General features: G+C 48.2%; 1 protein-coding gene across 1 annotated transcript in view; it reads right to left on the reverse strand.

Moving 5' to 3' along the window:
- LOC116076149 (17-beta-hydroxysteroid dehydrogenase type 6) overlaps nucleotides 1-6,892 on the reverse strand; it is a 125,638-nt gene that overhangs the window by 10,731 nt on the left and 108,015 nt on the right. The gene's annotated exons all lie outside the window — the stretch shown is intronic.

Here is a 6,892-nt window from a genome sequence, read left to right on the forward strand (position 1 = left end):
CCTCCCCCTGCCCTACCCTCCCCCTGCCCTACCCTCCCCCTGATCCTGATCTTAACACAGGTTCCTGCTCTGATCCTTTCTGCTACTTCTGTAGTTTCTCCTGTTCAAGCCTTGTTTCCTTCTTCCAGTTCCTTCTCCTGCTCCTCGGTGTTTTGAATGGGAATTGGCCCTCAGATGTTTGAACTCTTGGTCCTGGGTCTGAGGCACCTTTGGAAAGGATTGGGAGGTATGGCCTTGTTGGAGGAGGTGTGACACTAGGGGTGGGCTTTGAGGTTACTACAGACTCCCTCTACTCAAGTCAGCTCTGTTTCCTGCTTCCTTCAGACTTGAGCTCTCATGCTGCAGCAGCTGCCTGCCTCCATGCCTGCACTCAGCATCATAGACTCTAACCCAACAGAACCCAAGCCCAATTAAATGCTTCTTAAAATAAGTTATCTTGTTCATGGACGTTTATAACACTGGTAGAAAAGCAACTCCTGTGTCCTGTACACCCTGTAACTGTTCCAACCTCGTGCTCTACCACGGCTCTAGAATATCTGCCCATCAGAGCAATAGGGACTGAGGGGACTCTAAACTATCTTAGCAGCAATAGGTCCTCAAGTCCTTGAGTGGCCTGCACCGTACAAAGTAAACACTGAGACTTTCTGAACAAAGGAAGATTGAGAAGGTATATCTTTCTGCAGTGAACCCATGTCCCTTCAACGATCCATCCACTTACTGCCAAAAGCCACGCTTTACACGTACTGCGTCGCTCTTACTCTTTCTGACCACGATATGCAGTCTTGTTGGTGTTGGGGCTTTGAGAACTCTGCAGGATTAAGGAGTCCATAGAATTTCCAGATAAAGTCAGAGAAAATAGGAAAGTGGATACGACTCTGTTGCAGGAGGCACAGGACTGAAGAGAAAACCTCAGAGACACCTCCCTGATTCATGGAAGTTCCCTCAGTCCATCCATTCCTCCTGAGATTCTCCAACAAGACAAATAACAGTGCCAGCTGCTCCTCTTCCCTGTACTGGGCATGGTGGGCTGGTCCCACTCCAGGCCTGACCCTGTGAGTGTCCAACACTGTAGCTCCTCTGATATCTGGGCTGCTCTGGGCTGCTGATGTAGATGGGAACAGAACCATTTCCTGGGATCAGGAGTTCAGTTCAGCCCACCCTTTCTTCTATATGCAAAAGGAGAGAGGTGGAGCCTAGAGTCAGTGCTGTAAAGGTTGGAATGAGGCCCACTGTCAAGCCTGTTTCTAGACTTGACCACATGCTGCCCCTTAACTGAGAACCAGAAATTGTATTGTATTTTAATGGTTGAAGATCTTGGGTTGGAGGCATGGGACTTGAGTACAGTGCAGTTCTCCTGCATGATTGAGTGAGACAGCCTCTTGTGGCAGCTGGAGTCCTTCTGGGTCCCTGTGAGTACACTGTGGCTTCTCCGAGCACAGAAACCTGGGTGAGGAGGAAAGGGGGCTCCCCCAGGGATGTGTCATGCAGCCTGGGATCACCTCACAGGGCACTTCTGCTAATTACACATTGCTCTGTCCCACCACGATGCCCCTGAGCCTCTACCCATGCTTAGGGCTGTAGATCTGTCCTGGGTGCTGCCTGCTTGGGGCTGTAGATTTGTCCTGGGTGCTGCCCTTTGCCCTGTGGAGCCAGTGTGATGCTTCAGATGGGTCTAGCCTTCTGGATAGCTCCTCACAGGCTGTTGGGTTACTGAAGTGTGATTTGTGTGTGAAGGTGTGAGTGTGTGTATGTGTGTGACTGTGTGGGTGTATGTGTGTGCATGAGTATGTGAGTATGTGTATGAGTGTATGTGTGTGAGAGTGTGTGTATGTGGGAGTGACTGTGTGTGTGAGTATATTTTCTTTTAGTGTGTAAATGTGTATATGTGTGTATGAAAGAGTGTGTAAATGTGTCAGTGTATCCATGTGTGTGTAAATGTGTCTTTCTCTCTTTCTTCAAATTCTCTCTCTCTGTGTCTCTCTCTCTGTGTCTCTGTCTCTCTCTCTTTCTCTCTCTCTGTCTCTCTGTCTCTCTCTCTTTCTCTCTCTCTCATAATCCAGGACCTCATTTTTAGCAGTCCAGGTTTGCCTTGAGTTTATAGTGTTCCCCCTGCATCAGCTTTCCAGAATTCCTAGGTTACAGCAGTGAGCTGTCACGAACAGATCTTTCTGTGTTTGAAAAAAGGACATGGAGAATGTACTGTGAATGCACTACTCAGGAGCATTTGGGGACTCTTAGCTCCTTTACATCTTTTCTTGGTCATCCTGTCCTTCATGACTCCGATGCTGGGACTAACACCCACTGTAGGTTTTACAATGAATTGCTTGAAATGTTGCATGGTGTTCCATTATCATTTGGAATATTAGCATTTGTAGATAGTATTCAAATAAAAAATGACAGCAAGGCATGATGACACACCCTCGTGATGCCTGCACTGGAGACACTGACGCAATATAGGAAAGAGAAAGCCCTGCGTGAGTGTAGTCCTGGGTGAATGCGTACGGTTGACCAGGCACCACCACCGTGACAAGGTAGAGGCCTCAGACTCATGCGAACTGGCAAAGCTCTTCTCTATCTGGGTCAGGCTCAGAACTGGCAAAGCCTTCTTCTACTGGTCCAAGTTCAGGTGTTTGTGGATGACTGACCAGTGTGTAAATGCTAGCAACTGCAGCTTCCCCCTTCTGGAGGTTTCCAGCCTGAGACTGCTACCTTCAGACAGGACTAGCTGGCCCCTCCCCCTTGCTGTTCATGATAAAGGAGCTGAGGTTGCAGGGGAGGGAGCGGAGGATCCTCGGTGCTCACGTAAGCCACGGGATGCCATCTTCTCTGTACACGTGTCTGTCCCTTCTCCACTCCGTCACCTCCACTAGTAAGGTTCAAGGTGCCAAACCTGTCACATCCTGGCAGGGAACAGTTCTCCAAACTCCATTTAATAATTTTGTTTTTCTGGGAATCTGTTTTTTAAAAAAAAAAAATCCAACTAGGTCAGTCAAGCCTTTTTATGGTGATTACAACTCAAGATGCCTGTAACTATGACAATTGAATCTACACAGCAAGCGAAAGGGCATCTTGAGGTGCTGGAAGTCTCTACCCTTCCCTTCTTTCTCCTTTCCTTGCTCAGGAAGTCAGACTTCCTGTCTGGAGAGCCGCTTCCTCTTTCTATGCCGTTATTCTGCTTCCGGGTCACCAAAGCCCTCTTGCCCTTCTCCTTTGTCTTTCCTGCAGTTCTAGGGAAAATGGTGGTTTTCTGAGAAGGATTCTCAGCCTACTGAGAAAAATCTAGATTCAGAGAGGATTTTTTTTTTCTCTTAAATGTGAGTTTGGGGGTAGGGTGGGGGAAAGGAACTAGGAACTGAGCCCATGATGCCACTGATGAGATAGATCACCAAATATCTAGAAAAGAAAGAAAGAAGAAAAACCTTCATTATAAGACAGGGTCCTGCTGTCCAGCAGGCTGGTCTTGATGGTCTTTGTGGTTCTTCTGGATCCAGCTCTCACGTGGCTCACATTGCAGGTGTGCCCCGCTAGGCACAGGTGGCTGTCAGTGTGTTTGTATGCCACCTCCTGATTATTAATAGCAACTTTCTTTGTTCAGAAAGTCCCTGTTTCAAAGCTGCTCGCTAGCCACTGAGATGTTAGGCGCAGCCTGTAACTTGGTTAGGGTGGTGAACGTGTCCTGAAATGTGTATGTATGGATTCTCAGGTGGGCGGAGGAGGTGTGAGAAATCAAGGTTTTGCTGAATAATGAGCTGTGTTTCCTTCGGAGGCAGGACAGGAAATAGCCAAGAACATTTGTCTATCAGAATAGGAAAACAATTCGAAGAACCGAGGTGGGACAGAAATAAGTTCCAGAAGGCCAGAAGTGGGAGAGGAAGCTGAGGATGCCACGCCAAAGCCTACAGGCCGCCGCCAACCACAGGCCACCCTGCTGACCACAGCCCTCACAGCCCCACACCCTTTCAAGTCTGAGCAGCAGTCAGACACATTTTGATTCAGAGTTTAGTGCCTGTTCTCTTTGAAACCCTCCTGCTATAGCTGGTGGCCATAGTGGGCCTGTGGAATTCATACAGGGAGACAGGTGTCTGTGAGCTAGACCTAAACAAGCAAGCCTTCATCATGAGCTGGGACCCAGCTCAGGGATCTGCTGGCCAGACAACTACAGGATGGTGTTGGCTGAACATCTGATCTGATAGAGAAAGGAGCTGAGCAGAGGAGGAACAGGGCCTCGAAAACACTGGAGACCATGACCCTGTACATCAACAAGCCATAGACCATGGTTGTAGTCTCTAAAGGGTGAAAGAATGAGTGTAGGGATGGAGGAGGAGGGACAGTCAGAGGTACCACCCACATTCCTGTCTGCATCTTGTCTCTGTATGAAGGGAAGAATCTCTACTGGCAAGATTCCTCAAAGATCTGGGAGGCTTGGGAGAAAGAAAGGACAACAGAAAAAATAAAATAAAATAAATAAATAAATAAAATAAAAACAACTGCTAGCTTCCTTTTCTTGCCCACAAGCCATGTTGAGCCTGGGAGTGGGAGGCTGGGCAGGTGGGCACCATTTGGGGCCCAGCTGACACCTGAAATGCCTTCCCTGCTGAGGAAGAGAACCGAGGCCTGATGAGGTATCCCAAGCAAGGCTGGCTGATCCCTTGGATGTGTGTGACATGTAGAGAGGTTGTATTGGTGCCTTGGGACAGACCAGAGAGCAGGAAGATGCCAAATCTCTGCTGCAATGACATCTCCACCAAATGGCATCACTGTGGTTTTCAGCCCCTGGGCTGCACTTCCTGGCTCCCAGGGTTCTCTAATCAACCCAGGCCCTGCCTTACGTGTGGACCAGATTTTGTTTTTTCTGAACTTACTATAATGCCTCCCTTTGCTCTTGTACACCATAGGACAGAACTCTTCCTTTGGAGTACATTAATGTTAGCTGTAATGGAGCCTGGCTTCTTTAAAAAAGGACATAACCAACCCAATGAGCCATGTGGGGACCTTCCAAGATGCTGGGGACAGGGACAGCCAAGGAGGCAAAGGATCTGCCAGAGCCCCCATTGTCATTTTCATCATTACCGCAGTCCATCCTTCCGCTCTGCTTGTGTCCACAAAACATGGGTGTTTAAGCCTCTCAGGTACGACGTGGCCATGGTTGCTTCTCTGATACCTGCCTTCACTGGTAAATAGAGGGGTACAAACACACAGCTGTTGCTCCCCCTCTTTAGGGAATTTTTGCACCTGATTTCTGTATCAGACCCTCTAAACAAGTCGAGGTCAGCTAGTGACCTTTCTCATCCTGATGGCCCTGGATGTGTCAAGCCAAGAAAGCTCACAGCATCACCAAGTCCCTGTAATTTACGCAATGCTAGGCGTGGCTTCTCCAGGCTCACACCCAGCTGATTTCCTTCTTTCGTTTGCTTCAGTGGCATCTGGCCTGACTTTCTTCAAGCTCTCTTCTCACTCTCTGCAACCCCCTCTCTGTAAGTGCTGCTGCCCCTGATACTTTCTAAGTCTTGGCCTCACTCTCCCTACAAATCCCCTTGGACACAGGACTCTGCCCAAGCTCTTCTGACAGTTTCAATGAGTCCAACCTCATCTGGTCTGGCTGCCTGTCAGTCTCAGAGAACTTCAGGTCAGAGCTAGTCATTGTCTAACTCCCCTCGATTCTATGTCTTGGCTCCTGACTTCTCTTGCCTTCATCTGTCCTTGGCCTCTCCTCTCTCCTCTTGCATATCCAGCTAGCTACAGTGTCACATGCCATGTTAGTCCCTCCCTTGCTCTGTCACCTTCCCTGCCTTCAGTCTCTCCAGCTCACGGAACCACCTAAAATATGCCTGGTCCTTAGGATAGAAGGAGAGGAACCTTCCCGGAGAGCCCTTTCCTCAGGAAGCTGATGAGCCCTCAGTACTGGGCTCTTACAATGGCCAGGTCACCAGCTGGTAGGAAGGGTGAAATACCTGGTTGGTTTCCACTGTGGAGGTTTCTTGCTGGTAACTTGAATATCACCCTCCCTCCCACCACCAAGGTTCCGGTTGGTTTGTTTCAGACAGGATCTCCTGTATCCCAGATTGGCCTCTGGCTAAATCTGTAGCTGAGGACCGCCTTTGAGCCCTGGATCCTCCCATTTCTACCTCCCAAGTGCAGAACCACACCCAGCTGTTTGAGCCTCTCTACTTTTTAGAGGTTGAAACTCATACCTCCAGTCTCCCCTAGAGAGGCTCTGGAGTCATCACTGTGGAGTCACAGCCAGCCTGGGAAAACCCTGTTTGTTTTTTGTTTTTTTTTTTATCATTTCTCATGATGGAGACTCACTTACCATCTTCAGAGAACACAGTCATGTGGCACCTGCCTGAAATCTCAGCGCCTGGTAGAGGCAGGAGGACTGTCACTCGTATTAAGTCAACTGAGCAAGTTCAGACTAAGCCAGCCAGGGCTGGTAGGGAGACTGTCTCAACAACTAAACTAAAGTAAATAAATTAATTAAAGATCTCTAAGGGCTGATGATCTGGTGTTCATTCCTCCTGGAACTCAGTCCTCTAAATTCAGTTTTTGTTCACTTTGTATTAATGATTTCTTCTTCTTCTTCTTCTTCTTCTTCTTCTTCTTCTTCTTCTTCTCCTTCTTCTTCTTCTTCTTCTTCTTCTTCTTCTTCTTCTTCTTCTTCTTCTTTTCAGGTAATAAAAACTAAATTTGTTGACATGCCTGAATGCATGGCCAATGGTTGTAATCCCTAGGCAGGAGATAAAACTGGGGTAGAGTCTTCTTAAGAGAGTTCTAACAAGATCTGAGCTCTTCTTTGCCTCCTGTGCTCTTTCCCAGAATGCACTTGAGTTCCCACAACTATGAATCTCCCCACTTTTGGATCCCTCCCTGAAAGGTCGAGAGGAGAGATGGAGAG

Source organism: Mastomys coucha, unplaced genomic scaffold, assembly GCF_008632895.1.
Source record: "Mastomys coucha isolate ucsf_1 unplaced genomic scaffold, UCSF_Mcou_1 pScaffold4, whole genome shotgun sequence".
NCBI lineage: Eukaryota > Metazoa > Chordata > Mammalia > Rodentia > Muridae > Mastomys > Mastomys coucha.